The sequence below is a fragment of the Neofelis nebulosa genome, chromosome 10 (assembly GCF_028018385.1).
Source record: "Neofelis nebulosa isolate mNeoNeb1 chromosome 10, mNeoNeb1.pri, whole genome shotgun sequence".
Taxonomy (NCBI): domain Eukaryota; kingdom Metazoa; phylum Chordata; class Mammalia; order Carnivora; family Felidae; genus Neofelis; species Neofelis nebulosa.
Window position 1 is genome coordinate 17,374,678 of NC_080791.1, and position 14,274 is coordinate 17,388,951.

Sequence of the window (14,274 nt, forward strand, 5' to 3'; positions counted from 1 at the left end):
GAGCGGCTAATTATACAGGGGGCCACGCCCTGCACATTCATACCTAACCTGATTTCTAAAGGACCTGGGTTTTTGTTTTCTTTTTCCTCCCCTGGTTTAATTATTTTCCACAGCTCAGCAAGCACACGGCCTGCTTCCTTCCGACGAAGCACCGTCTTCTCCTGAGGAAGTGGGGGGGCCTCTGTCCTCGCAGGTGGGCAGGCTTTGCTGAGCCAAAGGGGCGCCTGGGGCGAAAGGTGAGGTGTCTGCAGAGGCCCGCGAGACAGAGGGCTATTAATTGGGTCACACAAGCCAAATAGCCTTGTAATTTGCCGGATTTCAGAGGAGAGATTCCCCACCCTGGGACGGCAAACTTGCTTCTCACCTTAAGGGGAAAGGTGGGTGCAGTTCGATATGGACTGTAGGATGGGCAGCGAAGTGGCTACTGATTACTGAACCCCACTTGCCAACTTCCAGGCATCGACCCAGGTATATCACCTACATGAGCTCGTTTCAACCCCACCATGACCTGTTCGATGATCCTTTTTTCATTTATTTATCCGTGTTCATTTATTTTCGAGAGAGAGAGAGTGGGGAAGGGGGGGGGGGGCGGAAGGAGCAGAGAGAGAGGGAGACAGAGGATCCGAAGCGCAGAGCCTGACGTGGGGCTCGAACTCATGAACCGTGAAATCATGACGGGAGCCAAAATTGGACACTTAACCAACCGAGCCACCCAGAGCACCCCAATGACCCTATTTAATAGGTGAGAAAACGGAAGTTCTAAGAAGATGATTCGCTGGCCTACGTCAAGTGGCAGAGTCGAGATTCGAACCCAAGGCCTCTGAGCTGCCGATGTTCCTTCTTCAGCCGGGGTGTCACGGAGCCGCCTGAACGTCTCAGTGGAAGATGACCTCTAGAAGTCGTGCCTATCCTAGCAGCCCGAACGAGATGCATGCAGCCCTTACATTATTTCTTACCCCCCCCCCCACTGGTATTCTTTTTTTCATGTTTTTTAATAGTTATTTTTTTATGGAGTTTTGTATTTTAATTCCAGCAGAGTTAACATGTAGTGCAATATTAGCTGCGGGTGTACAGCAGAGTGATCTGACAATTCCATTCATCACCCAGTGCCCATCAAACCAAGTGCACTCCTTAGTCCCCGTCACCTATTTCCATCCCCCCCCCCCACCTCCCCTCTGGTAACCAGTAGTTTCTTTCCTTAAGAGTCTGTTTCTTGGTCTCTGCCTTCTTCTTTTTTTTTTTTTTTTTTTTCTCCTCTGCTCGTTTGCTTTGTTTCTTAAACTCCACATAGGAGCGAAATCGTATGGTATTTGTTGGCCCTTATGTTATTGCTACCAGAGCAGGTCAGAACCTGTGTGGACTAAGAGACAGAGTAACAGTCACGAGCGGGGTGCAAGCAGCGGCAGGCCGGGTGGCTGAGGCCCTAGGCCCCAAACCCTTCACCCTCCTCTGTCTCCACAGCAGTTTTGCTGTATGGCTCAGAAAAAAAAAAAAAAAAAAAAAAAAAATCTGCCTGCCCCTTCTGGGCCAGGCCACAGAAAATATCCTCCGAAAAGAGGCCAGTGAGGGGTGAAACTCAATCTCAGAAGGGAGCTGTTTGAGTATGACCGTCATATAAATACAGACCTCAGGGAGCAAACTGAGAAAGATGACTGCCACCGCCTTCTCTCTCTGACCACCTGCAGGAACACTGGGGACCCTCGGCTCCTGCCAAGACATGCTCTCGGGTCACCTCTGGCTGCAACCCATTGCCACGGTCCTGGGAAGCCAACACCCCCATCGAGGAAAGGGTGTACTTCGCCGAGGCTGGACGGGACGGGGCGTGGCGGCAGGTGAGTGTGGTGTGGGTGGCGGGGTCTGGGCTGTGTGGAGGGGAGTGGGTTTCCCTTCCTTTCCCTACAATCCAGGTCAAGTTCTGGGGGCCCTGCCCCTTTGGCTCACTAGGCTGAACAGCTAATCCTTTGCAATAACAGCCCCTGGGAGCAAGAGCAGAGACAAGCTTTTCACAAAGCAGCCAGAGTTTTAAGAAGAGGTGGGGGGTAGGGGCGCCTGGGTGGCTCTGTCAGTTGAGCGTCCGACCTCGGCTCAGGTCACGATCTCGCGGTTTGTGCGAGATCGTACTGGCTTGGGAGCCAATACTGTGGAGATTTATTGACATGTACTCATCCTTTTGTAAAAAAAAAAAAAAATGTTTTTAATGTTGGGGCACTTGGGTGGCTCAATTGGTTGGGCATCCGACTTTGGCTCAGGTCGTGATCTCACGGTCTGTGAGCTCGAGCCCCGCGTCGGGCTCTGTGCTGACAGCTCAGAGCCCGGAGCCTGCTTCGGATTCTGTGTCTCCCCGTCTCTCGGCCCCTCCCCTGCTCATGCTCTGTCTCTGTCTCTCAATAATAAATAAATGTTAAAAAAAATTTGTTTTTAAAAAGAAGAGGTGGGGGTAGTGTTGGAGATGGAGAGAGCTGGCTTCATGAGGGGCTTTCTTCTTACCTGATGTCTCTGTTCCCAAGCCCTACTAAACCCCCTCTTGTTTTTACTCACCGGTAAGTTAGCTAGTTCATTGGGCCTTCTGGGGTGGAGAACCGTTTCTCAAAAAGTCGGGCCCAATTCCCCTGGGCTTTTGCTTGAGGCTTGGAGGGAGAGGTAGAGAAAGAGCAGTACAGGACTGTTGGGTGGGGACACGTCCGTCCCTCTTCCCCTGATAGTGACTCCCCCACCCTGTGAGAACGGCCTATGGAGAAGAACGAGCAGGGAGGGCAAGGAGGAGAAGAGGAGCACCCAAGCGTTCCGGTTATGGATCCAACATCAGTGTTGGCTGAACTGGGGGTGCCATGCTAGTGGGTGTCTGCTATTCCTTAGAACTCATGCACCTGTCTTCTAGGAGTCTAGGCAAAGATTTTGAGCCTTGGGAACAGATCAACACAGAGTAGATGCTTGTGGATGGGTGGGTGGGTGGTTGGATGGATGGATGGATGGGCAGACAGTGGATGGATAGGTAGGTGGGAGGGATGAGTAGATAGTTGGCACATTGGATACAATAATTGAAAAGAAAGGGGAAGAAGGAAGATAGGTGGGAAGCAGAGAGGTAAGAGGAAGGAAGAAAGGAAGGAGGAGGGTAGGTAGTGGGTAGGTAAGTGGACTGACAAACTTTAGCCCTGGCTCCTCCAGGGTGACAAAGCACCGATTTGTGGCATTTGTCGGTTTCTCCCACCCTGGCTGATTCCAAGCTACCAACACAAGGTGTTCTGGGAACAGAGGCACGCTATTGGCTCCCGAGCCAGTATGAGCCGGTTCCAGCATATCACAGAGGATTGGTGGGTGACTGAAGTAGATAAATTGACTGCAGGAGGGAAGATAGAAAGACGGATGCTGGAGAATGCCGCTCTCAATTGTCCTGGGGGAGGAAGACAGGTTCAAGGGATTTCAAGGCAATGGAAGACAAGGCTAATTTATCTCTTCCACAAGCCTTTCCCTCTACTGCTGGTCCTCAGGGATGGCTCCCTCCCCTGAGCTCCTGGAACATCCCTGTCTCTCCTGCTAGAGGCATTTAGCTCGGACCACCCAATGTCGCCAATTATTCACTCATTCACACAGATTTCTCGAAAATTCTTCCATGTGCCAGGCTCTGAACAGGGACTGATCACACAGACATGAATGAGAGTCCCAGACCTTGCTGTTGGGAAGCTTACAGCCAGTCTGTTAAGAAAACAGACCAGTGAGTCAATTGTTTGAATTCGGTGTGAACGGTGAATGAGAGACATCTGTGTGAGTGGCTCGGGGAAGCCCGGAGGAGGAAAGCTCAGGACGCGCTGAGAGGCCTGTGCCTCCCAGCAGGCTGAGTGTGGCTCACTTCCCCACTCCCCGTGCACAGGGGCACCCTCCCCGGCCAGCCCGAGGCAGCGTTTGACGTGGCTCCAAGGAGATTTATTTGGTTCAATTCTCAGTCGATGCTGGGGGACTGGCTTTTTGGTCCCCCTGAGCAGGGGTCCCAGACCCCTCCCTTCCTTGGGGGACTGCTCCCTGCAAATGCCTGGTGGACAGTAGGGTCTCCTGGGGGTCCCCAGAATCCAGGGGCTGAAAAGACATTCTCAGGGGAAGAAGTCAAAGAAGGAGTTGTCCTTCCCGGACTGGTTGCAGCCTTCACACACTTCCCCAAGCCCATCGGCCGGTGGGGCTGAACCAGAGAGGCAAGGATTTCTACCCGCTCGAGTGCTGAGGTCTGGGATGGACACTGAGGACCCTCCATGAGGGGTGATCGCCCCCAGAACCCCCCCCCCCAGACCCCTCACTCCAGCTCTGCCCTCTGTGCCCACCAAAGGGCCTAAACACACCCGACCCCACCTGCCCGAGGTCCCATCCCTCTGCAACTCCGAACCCAGTTGCCCAAGTCCCAAGAAAACACATTTCCTGATAACCTGCAGGGCCTATGTGTCACGTGCAAACTGGCAAAAAAGCCCCCAGAGGCCGATGCATCCACCCCTGCGGCTTGGGAGTGGGAGCTGGCTACAAAGGGAGCTCTTGATTTTTAAAGGCCTGGGAAGAAAGGGATCCTGGGAGCCCCCTCAGTCAGTCATCTCCCGTCTCATCCTGTTCACCCCCCAGCCTAGCTTAAAGCCCTCCTGCTGCAACATCTCTCCCTACACCAGGTGAGGGTGGAATTCGGCTGCAGCCCCTCCTCTAGCCTTCGCAGGTTTGGGAGGAAGAAAAGCAGGCAGGTGTGGCCTCCAGAGAAGCATCCTTATGGAGCTGGGGTGAAGTCCGTCTCTTCAGATGAGGCAGGCCCAGCCAGCCCCCACCGAGTCCCTTTCTCCCACGCCCACCTACTAGCCAACCCCAAGCTGCCTCCTGGCCTTCTTTCATGAGGCATCTCAAAGCCGTTCCCCTCCTAAGAAGCCTCCCTGGGTTCAACGGGTGGAGCAGCCTCCCCCACCCACAGCTGGGGCCTGGTAACACCTGACTCCCTCACCAGTCACCTTCAGATGAAAGAGGAAACCCCTTACGAGGAGTTAAAACTCCTCCGGCTTCCTTGAAACCCCAGGGCTGGGAGGGAGCCGTTGCCTCTGAGCAAGACTCTGTCTCGAAACGTCCTCCGGAAGACTGGGGAGCGAAAAGCTGCCTCCACCTCCTTCGGCCATCCGCATCAAGCTCCGGGGCAGCTCACCGCAGTCTTAGATACTCTGTTTTTCCCTCTGAGTCTAACTTAGTCTATACGTTTCAGCCACAGATGAGGAACTGAGCCTCCAGCTCAGCAAAGGCCGAGATGAGGGACCATGGCATCCGTGAGGGGGCAGCTCTGGTCCAGCCCCGGCGGTCCTGTGGTTCTTTTGGCCACTCGGCATCTGTGTCCTTTGGGAGCGCCTCTAACTGTAGATAACAGCAGGAAGGCTGTGGTGGCTCAAAACTTTATAGAAAACTCAAGTGTCATTTTCTCATGTCTGCTAGCCTAATAGTAGGGGGTTTATCCTGAAGTTGGAGGGGTTTAGATTGTATATTAAGAAGAACTCTCTAGGGGTGCCTGGGTGGCTCAGTCGGTTGGGCATCCGACTTCGGCTCAGGTTATGATCTCACAGTTGTGAGTTCGAGCCCCGCGTCAGGCTCTGTGCTGACAGCTCGGAGCCTGTTTCAGATTCTGTGTCTCCTCTCTCTGCCCCTCCCCACTCATGCTTTGTCTCTCTCTGTCTCAAAAATAAATGTTAAAAAAAAATTTTTTTTTTTAAAGAAGAACTCTCTAGGAGTGCCTGGGTGGCTCAATTGAGCATCTGACTCTTGATTTCAGCTGAGGTTGTGATCCCAGGGTCGTGGCACTGAGCCCCGAGGAAGGGTCTGCACTGGGATTCTCTCTCTCTCGCTCTCTCTCTCTCAAATTGAAAACAAAAAAAAAAGAGAAGGAAGAGGAAAACAAAGACAGCAACAATAACAACAACTTTAAAACCAGGACTGATTTCTACCTGCCTAGGCTGTTTCAGGCCTCCACCTGGGAGGGAAATGGAAGGGGAAGGAACAGACACTCGTAGCACACAGTGAGCCATGGTCTCAGCCTGGGGCACAGAGAAAATACGACACTGTCCCCTCCTTCAAGGGCCCTTGGCCGACTGGGTCCTCAGGGCTCAAGCAACAGTGTTCTTACCCTTACTCCTACTCTAGAACGTCCCCTTTCCTCCTTCCAGGGCCTTCTGCCCCCTGAACAGACACTGGGCCTTAACTGTAGCTCTCAAGTAAGCAGAAGCAAGGAGGGGCCTCCCCAGGGGCAAGCGGTGAGGTCTGGATCTGGCGGCATAACCCTGACCTAGGACACCTTCAAAATGAAGAGGTTCACAGAGGGATCCGTCATCCCCAAGTTCCCTCGCTTGGCACTTGCCTGGGACTCCGTGGAAAAGGCCCTTTGGATCAGGCTGGCTTCTCCCCGTGGCTCCCCATAAACACCCATAAAGGAGGGGGTGATGATTAGTTTCATGTGTCAACTTGGCAAAGCTATAATACCCAGTTATTTAATCAAACACTAATCCAGGGGCTGCTGTGAAGGGATTTTGTAGACGTGGTTAATATCTACAGCCAGTTGACTTTAAGTGAAGATTATCCTCTATAATGTGGCTGGGCCTCACTGAATCGGTTGAGAGCCCTGAAGAGTAAAAACTGAAGTTTCCTGGAGAAACGGGAAATTCTGCCTCAAAACCATACCCTCAGCTCCAGCCTGAGTCTCCGACCTGCCAGCCCGCCCTCTGGATTTTGGATTTACCAGTCCCCACGATGGCATGAGCCAATTCCTTGAAATGAATCTATTTACATAAATATATATCCTGTAGGTTCTGGTTCTCTATGAAACCCTGGCCGATTCCTGCTGCGGCCCAGCTCTGGTCCCCCGGGGGGGGGGGGGGGTTGACAGGCTCTTCATGAGAGGGGCGCCTCCCTAAGAGCCTGCGGGTGCAGCCGGGTTGGGGTGCCAGTAACATGCCGGAGGGAGTTTGGGCGGAGGAGGCTTGGAACTTTCTTGGTGTGTGAATCTGGCAAGTTACTTAATCCCCTGGAGCCCGGTTCTGGGCCTACAAAATGAGACGAATCATAGCTCCTTGGCAGGACTGTTGAGAGATTAAGGAGGTAACAATGGTGAAAATGTCCACAAGGAGCACAGCTCACAAAAACTGCTCGACAAGGTTTTTGTTTAATGTATCGCTTTAAGGGAAAACGAGCAGGGCTTTCCTCTGTTGGAGGAAGAATAAGGAAGGGGGAATTATCTAGGGGACAGCTGGGCTTCCTTCCCGCCCCCGGCCTGGGTGGGGCGAGGCCTTGCACCTGGCTCTGTTCCATGCATCTGCCAAGTACCTTCCAGCTCTGAAATTCTATGATTATAGGGCTGCAGCCCACAGACAAGGGCAGTGAAAATAATTAAAGACTTGGAAAACACAACCGGAGAGGAAAGGGTGAAGAGCGCTGGGATTATTTAGCCTGGAGAAGGGGTGGTTTAATAACACCCTTCTTAACCAGGGAGGGTTATTTGGATGTAGGCACCGGCCAGCTCTTCTCCCCTTCTCCAGAGGGCAAACAGGAGGGGACAGGCTCGCAGCACAGCTGGGGGGACGGGAGTCGGCCAGCAGAGTGTCTGTCTCACCTGAGATAACATCTACTCCTGTAGAGGGTTTGGGGTTTGGGAAGGTGATTTTCAGACCTGCCTTGTGGTTGGCAATGGATTGGGTGACCCCTGAGTTTCCTCCCTGCTGTCCGATCTCTAGAAAGTCATTTCCCCCAGAATGGTGAACACTAGGAGGAAAGAGGAAAACCTGAGAGCAGACCCAACAGGTGTGGGGAGGCTGGCCCAGAGGTTAGGAGGGGTCAGTCAGCTCAAGCCCCGCAGAGCAGGGACCGGCACGGAAAGACACCTGTGCCCTAGGCTGCTCCTGGGACCTCGGGAGGCACCTGCCTTCCCATCCCTCCCACGCAGATTAAATGTGAACCTGCTCGGGTTCTGACAGTGCTAACATCTCAGAAGGACCTCAAGGAGAATAGAATGCTCTTCTCATCCTGAGGCTGCAGCAGGCAACGCTCTCTCCCAAGGAACATGCGCGTACGTCCACTTCCCTCCTGGACCCCTAAGCTTCTTCCCCAACTCTGTCATCAGAAAGACAATACTAGCCACTATTTTTTACTGTGGGCTCTCTGCCCACAGTAGGTTAGCCCTGATTTCACAACTCTCCCTGGAACGTGCTGCATGGTTCGGATGAGGAGACAGAACACAGAAGCCCAGAGAGGTGAAGCAACTTGCCACGGTCACACAGCAGCGCTGGGACTCAGCCCGGTAATGAGTCTATCCATGCCACACCGCTGAACTTCACTACTAACCCGTAAGATAACACTGTCCCCGTCTTAGCGACGAGGGAATGAAGACTGAGAAGTACTCGTGAAGACATCCCAGGTGCCAAACCTGAACATCTCCCCAAAGAACTGAGGATGATGGGGGTCGCCCCCTCCCCCAGTCTGCAGCTCTCTGATCCCCACAGAGGGAGGCAATAAATCCCTGTGACACCCCCCGGCGGATGGCAAACAAGGGTCACTCACCCGTCCACCAGAGGAATCGGACAGGATAATATTAACAAATAGCATTACTATCATTATTCACTAAACATGTACCATGCCGCAGGCCCTAGGCTCAACCCTTAGGTGGATTATCTCCCTCGATACTCCCATAATCTTACAAAGCGGCTACTTTCATTCTCCCCGTGTTGCAGAGGAGGAAACTGAGGCACAGAGAGGTTAAGTAACCTGCCCAAGTTCACGAGGTTAATAAGCAGCAGAACTGGGTTTTGAACTCCATGTAATGGGACTGCGGATTCTAACCCCTTCAACCATACGGTTAATTTCTTCCTGCCAAGCTAAGCACGCGAACTGATTTTAGAGTCTCACGGTTACCTCTGTGAGGTCAATTCCCTCCGTGCCTGCTCCCCTGCATGGCTGCCCCTGGCTCAGGGGTGGGGGAGGACCCTCCCCAGGAGGAGGCCAGGAAGCCAGAATCTGCTGTGGATGGCCTCACCGGAACTAGGGCCCAGACCGCCCACCCAGAATACACTCTGACTTCTAGCAGGAGCCACAGCCAGAACTAGACCCAGACCCAGAATCCAGAGCCCCAAGCAGGATCGGGACCGGGACTGCAACCAGCCGCAGGGCCACAACCAGACCCAGAGCACTCGCCGAAAGGCACAGGGGGCAGAGGAGGCTGCCCGGCCCCACAGAGGCGTAAGTCCCAGGGGAGAAGGTGAGGCAGGCTCTGCCTGAGTCACTGCCCAGCCTGAGGGCTCCCTGGAGGGAGGGCTGGTGAGGGGAAGACGTGGAGGAGGAGCACCCAGGTGCCAGCTCAGCATCACCCTACTCCAGTCCTGCTCTGTTCCAGGGGAGTCCCCCCCACCGATCTGGGCAGAAGCACAGTGCCCTGGGGAAGGGGTGCGCAGGCCGGCTGGGTATGGCCGCTTCTGGCAGGGGTGTTGACCTCCGGGCCTCATCTCCCGGCCGGGCCCGCCCCGCACCCTCAGAGTCTGCCCAGACAGAACTGTCTGCAGTTTCCAGAAGGCCCCACCCCTGAGGTCTCACTCTGGGGCTGTTTCACATGCTGTGTCTTTGCCGTATGCTTCTGGGTCTTAGCTTCATCGGCATTTCCTCTGAGAACCGCTTCTTGAGCCCTGCTACCCCGGGTCCAGGCTGGGCGTCCCCTCCCTGTGCCTCCCCAGCTCCTCCTGGTTCCCCGGTGGCTGTCCTTGTCACACCGTACGGTAGCCATCTGTTCCTCCACGTCCGCCGCCAGCCCGTCTCTACGGCCACCAGTGTCTAACTCAGTGCCCAGCACGCAGCGGGTGCCCAGTAAATACCTGCTGAGTTAAGGGATGGTTAGAGCAGGAAAAAAGAGAGAGAGCAGACTGTAGGTGTCTTGTGGGGCCTGCCCTGGAGCCTGAGGTTTCCGGAACGGTGCCAGGCGCTCAGCTGGTTCGTGGCAAGAACAATCAGGGGCACAAGGGCTGAGATGCTGACAACAGTCATGAATGAGGCAAGTCACCCCGACGGAGGGCGGGGTGGGGCAGGGCGGACCCAGAGAGGAGGTGCACTGGGGCGCAGCGCTGGGAACGCGGCTCAGATTCCCCTCAAATCTGACAGTTTTCAGGGAGGCCCGGTGAGGAGACATGTCAGGGCAAAGGCAGCCCGTCCGTCCTGTTGCAGGGAGCAGGCTGCCTGCTGCGTAGCCACAGGGTCAAGACAACACCCTGACCCAGGAGGCAGCTAGGCGGGTAAGAAAGGGGAACTGGACGGAGAGCAGCAGTAAGGACGAAGCGGAACAAGAATGCAGCACAGAGAGCAAGCCCCCGAGAGCGAGAGCGAGAGCGCAGATTCCAGAAGGGGAGGGAGGGGGATCCGGGGGAGAAAGCCAACGTCAAAACGTACTTCCCAGCCTACAAAACCCCTTCCCCAGCACTGTCTCCCAGGCCCGCACAGCAGCTCTGCGAGGTGTAATTACCCTTTTCCTTCCTTTTCTTTCACTTCCTATTACGGGGACCTTCAAAAGCACACAGTGTAAACATAACAGTATAATTGAGATCCCTATATACCCATCGCCCCACTTCAACAATTACCAAGCTGTGCCGTTCTCTGTATTTTCACTATGTTTTCGCCCACTCAACTTTTATTATTGACATTACTAGTTTTTAGAAAAATTTGCATGCATTGAAATGTACAAATAGTCACCGTAAGATGTTGATACATCTTTTACCCAACTCACCCACATCCCTGTCATAATATGGTACTTTACCATATCTCACTGGAAAATTCTCTCCTGTTCGTTCCCCGTCAGTCTCACCCCAAACTAATCTCTTTATGTTATTATTACTTAAGGTCTTTATTGACAGGTGTTTGCTGTTGGCTTTTTTTTAAAATCAAATTGTAAACTATTATTACCAGTTAAAAGTGAGGTTCTTAAAAAAATCTCAACTTCACCAGATATAAAATGATTTAAAAACCTTTAAAGAGCAGGGTACCTGGGTGGTTCAGTCGGTTAAGCCTCTGACTTCAGCTCAGGTCATGATCTCACGGTCTGTGAGTTTGAGCCCCCGGTCAGGCTCTGTGCTGACAGGTCAGAGCCTGGATCCTACTTCAGATTCGGTGTCTCCCTCTCTCTGTGCCTCTCCTCCACTCACACTCTGTCTCTCTTTGTCAAAAATAAACATTAAAAAATTAAAAAAAAAAAACAAAACAAACCTTTAAAGAGGTATTGAGAAAGCCCAGGCTTTAAACACACACACACACACACACACACACACACACACACACACACACACAGGGGCGCCTGGGTGGCTCAGTAGGTTAAGCATCCAACTCTTGATTTGTGCTCAGGTCCTGAGCTCACGGTTCGTAAGATCGAGCCCCACGTCAGGCTCTGCCCTGGCAGCACAGAGACTGCTTGGGATTCTCTCTCTCTCCCTCCGTCTCTGCCCTCCCCCTGCACATGCCCACACATGCTCTCTCTCCCTCTCAAAATAAATAAATAAAGATTTTTAGAAAGTAAGCACAAGAGCGCCTGGGTGGCTCTGTCAGCATCCGATTTTGGCTCAGGTCATGATCTCACAGTCTGTGAGTTCAGGCCCCGCATGGGGCTCTGTGCTGACGGCTCAGAGCCTGGAGCCTGCTTCCGATTCCGTGTCTCCCTCTCCCTCTCTACCCCTCCCCAACTCGTGCTCTGTTTCTCTCTTCCTCTCTCAAAAATAAATAAACATTAACCAAAAAAATGTTAAAGTAAACACATAAAGAGACATCTTGAGATAAACGTAATTAAAAACCCCAAGCTGCATACATAGTAGAGACAGGTCCAGTCATCTGGTCGACAGGGAAAAAGCAAGCAACTTGAGGTCCTCAGCTCCAACCTTGTTCATTTCTTACTGCTGGAAGCTACTGTTCGTTTCTCCTTTTGGTTTGACTAAACCGGTGATGGTGGCATGAGGAGGCTGGTGTTGACTCAGCCCGTCCTGCTCAGCCTCCAGAGGGATCAGACAAGCCGACGACTTCTTAAAAGTGGGAATTACCCGAAGAGTGGGCGTATGTGGAGCTTTAGAAAAAACTGTCAAAAGTTTTTCCAGAGAGATTGCACTCTTTTGCATTCCCACGGGCAATGTGCGTGCATCCCAGCTGGTCCACGGCCTTGTCCATATTTGGTGTTTGTGAGGCTTTTAAAATTTAGCCATGCTAGTGGGTGTGTAATGTGCATCGCGGTAATGTCCAAGGATGTCAAGCAATGTTTCATATGCTCGTTGGCATTCACATGTCTTTTTTTCTGAAGCATCTGTTCGAGCCTTTTGCCTGTTTTAAATGGAGTGTTTGTCTTTTTATTATTGAATCATAGGAGCTCTTTGTATATTCTGGTAACAAGTCCTTGATCAGATATATGTCTTCTGAATATTTATTCCAAATCTATGGCCTGCCTATTAGTTTTCTTAATGGTGTCCTTTTGTCAGATTTATCAAGGCATAATTCACATAAGATTCACCAATTTCAGTGAACAATTCATTGAGTTTTTAACAAAAGTGTGAAGTTCTGTAACCACCATGAGAAGCAGGGTGTAGAATTCCAAAATGTTCCCTCGTGCTCCTTTGTAGTGAATCGCATACCCCTCGCCCCTGCAAATCACCAATCTGCTTTTTCGCACTATAGCTCTGCCTTTTCTAGAATTTCATATAAATAGAATCTGGCACTATGTAATCGTTTACGTCTGGCTTCTTTCAGTGTAATGCCTTCGAGATTTATCTGTGTCGTTGCCTATGTAAGTTCTTGGGGCACTTGGTGGCTCAATCGGTTGAGTGTTCAACTCGATTTTGGTTCAGGTCATGATCCTAGAGTCATGGGATTGAGCCCTACATTGAGCTCGTCACTGAGCTTGGAGCCTGCTTTAGATTCTCTCTCTCTCTCTCTCTCTCTCTCTCTCTCTCTCACTCATCCTCTGCCTCTCTCCCCCACTCGAGCTGTCTCTCATAAATGAATGAATGAATGAATAAATAAATAAATAAATAAATAAAAGTTCCTCTTGGGGCACCTGGCTGGCTCAGTGGTGGAGCATGTGACCCTTGATCTTAGGTTGTGGGTTTGAGTCCCATGTTGGGTATAGGGATTACTTGGAAATAAAATCTTGGGGCACCTAGGTGGCTCAGTTGGTTAAGCTTCCGACTTCAGCTTAGGTCATGGTCTCAGGGTTTGTGAGTTCAAGCCCTGCATCAGGCTCTGCCCTGTCAGATCCTTGGATCCTCTGTCTCCCTCCCTCTCTGCCCCTCCCCCACTCACGCTCTCTCAAACATAAACATTTAAAACATAAAATAAATAAAATAAAATCTTTAAAAAAAATTTTTAAGTTCCTTTTTATTGATGAGTAGTATCCATTGCATGGATAATCCCACAATTTTTTTATCCACTCACCCCTTGATGGGCAGTTAGGTATTTGCATTTGCAGCTGATATAGATAAAGCTGCTATGAATACTTACATAAATGTCTTTGTGTCTTTATTTTTATTTCCCCTGGGTAAATACCTAGGAGTAGGTTTGTTGGGTCATACAGTAAGAATATGTTTGACTTTATTTTTTAAATTTCTTTAATGTTTATTTAATTTTGAGAGAGACAGAGAGACAGAGAGACAGAGAGTGTGAGTGGGGGAGGGGCAGAGAGCGAGACAGAATCCAAAGCAGGCTCCAGGCTCCGAGCTGTCAGCACAGAGCCTGACACGGGGCTCAAACCCGCGAACCGTGAGATCATGACCTGAGCCAAAGCTAGATGCTTAACCAACTGAGCCATGCAGGCGCCCTAGCTGTGTCATTTAAAAAGCAAAAAAAAATTTCATGTTGATAAATCAAATCTATTGATTTTTTTTTTCTTGTAGGGATTGTGCTTTCTGTGTCCTATATAAAAAAATCTTGGCTAACCCAAGATCAAAAAGAGTTTAAATCTCTGACCCACCATTTCAAGTTAATTGTTGTTTATGGTATGAGACAAGGTTTTGTTTTGTTTTGTTTTGTTGCTTTTTGTTTTTAGATTTTCAGTTGTTCCAGGACGATTTGTTGAGAAGACTGTCATATTTCTCCCATTGAATTACCTTGGCATCTTTGTGAAAACTCAATTAATCATCTATGGGTAATATATTTCTGGACTCTCTATTCTGTTCCACTGGTCTAAATGTTCTACTCCATACCACACTACACTGTCTTACTGAAATTTTACTATAAGTCTTGAAACCAGGTAGTAATTTCTCCAACCTTGTTATTTGTTTT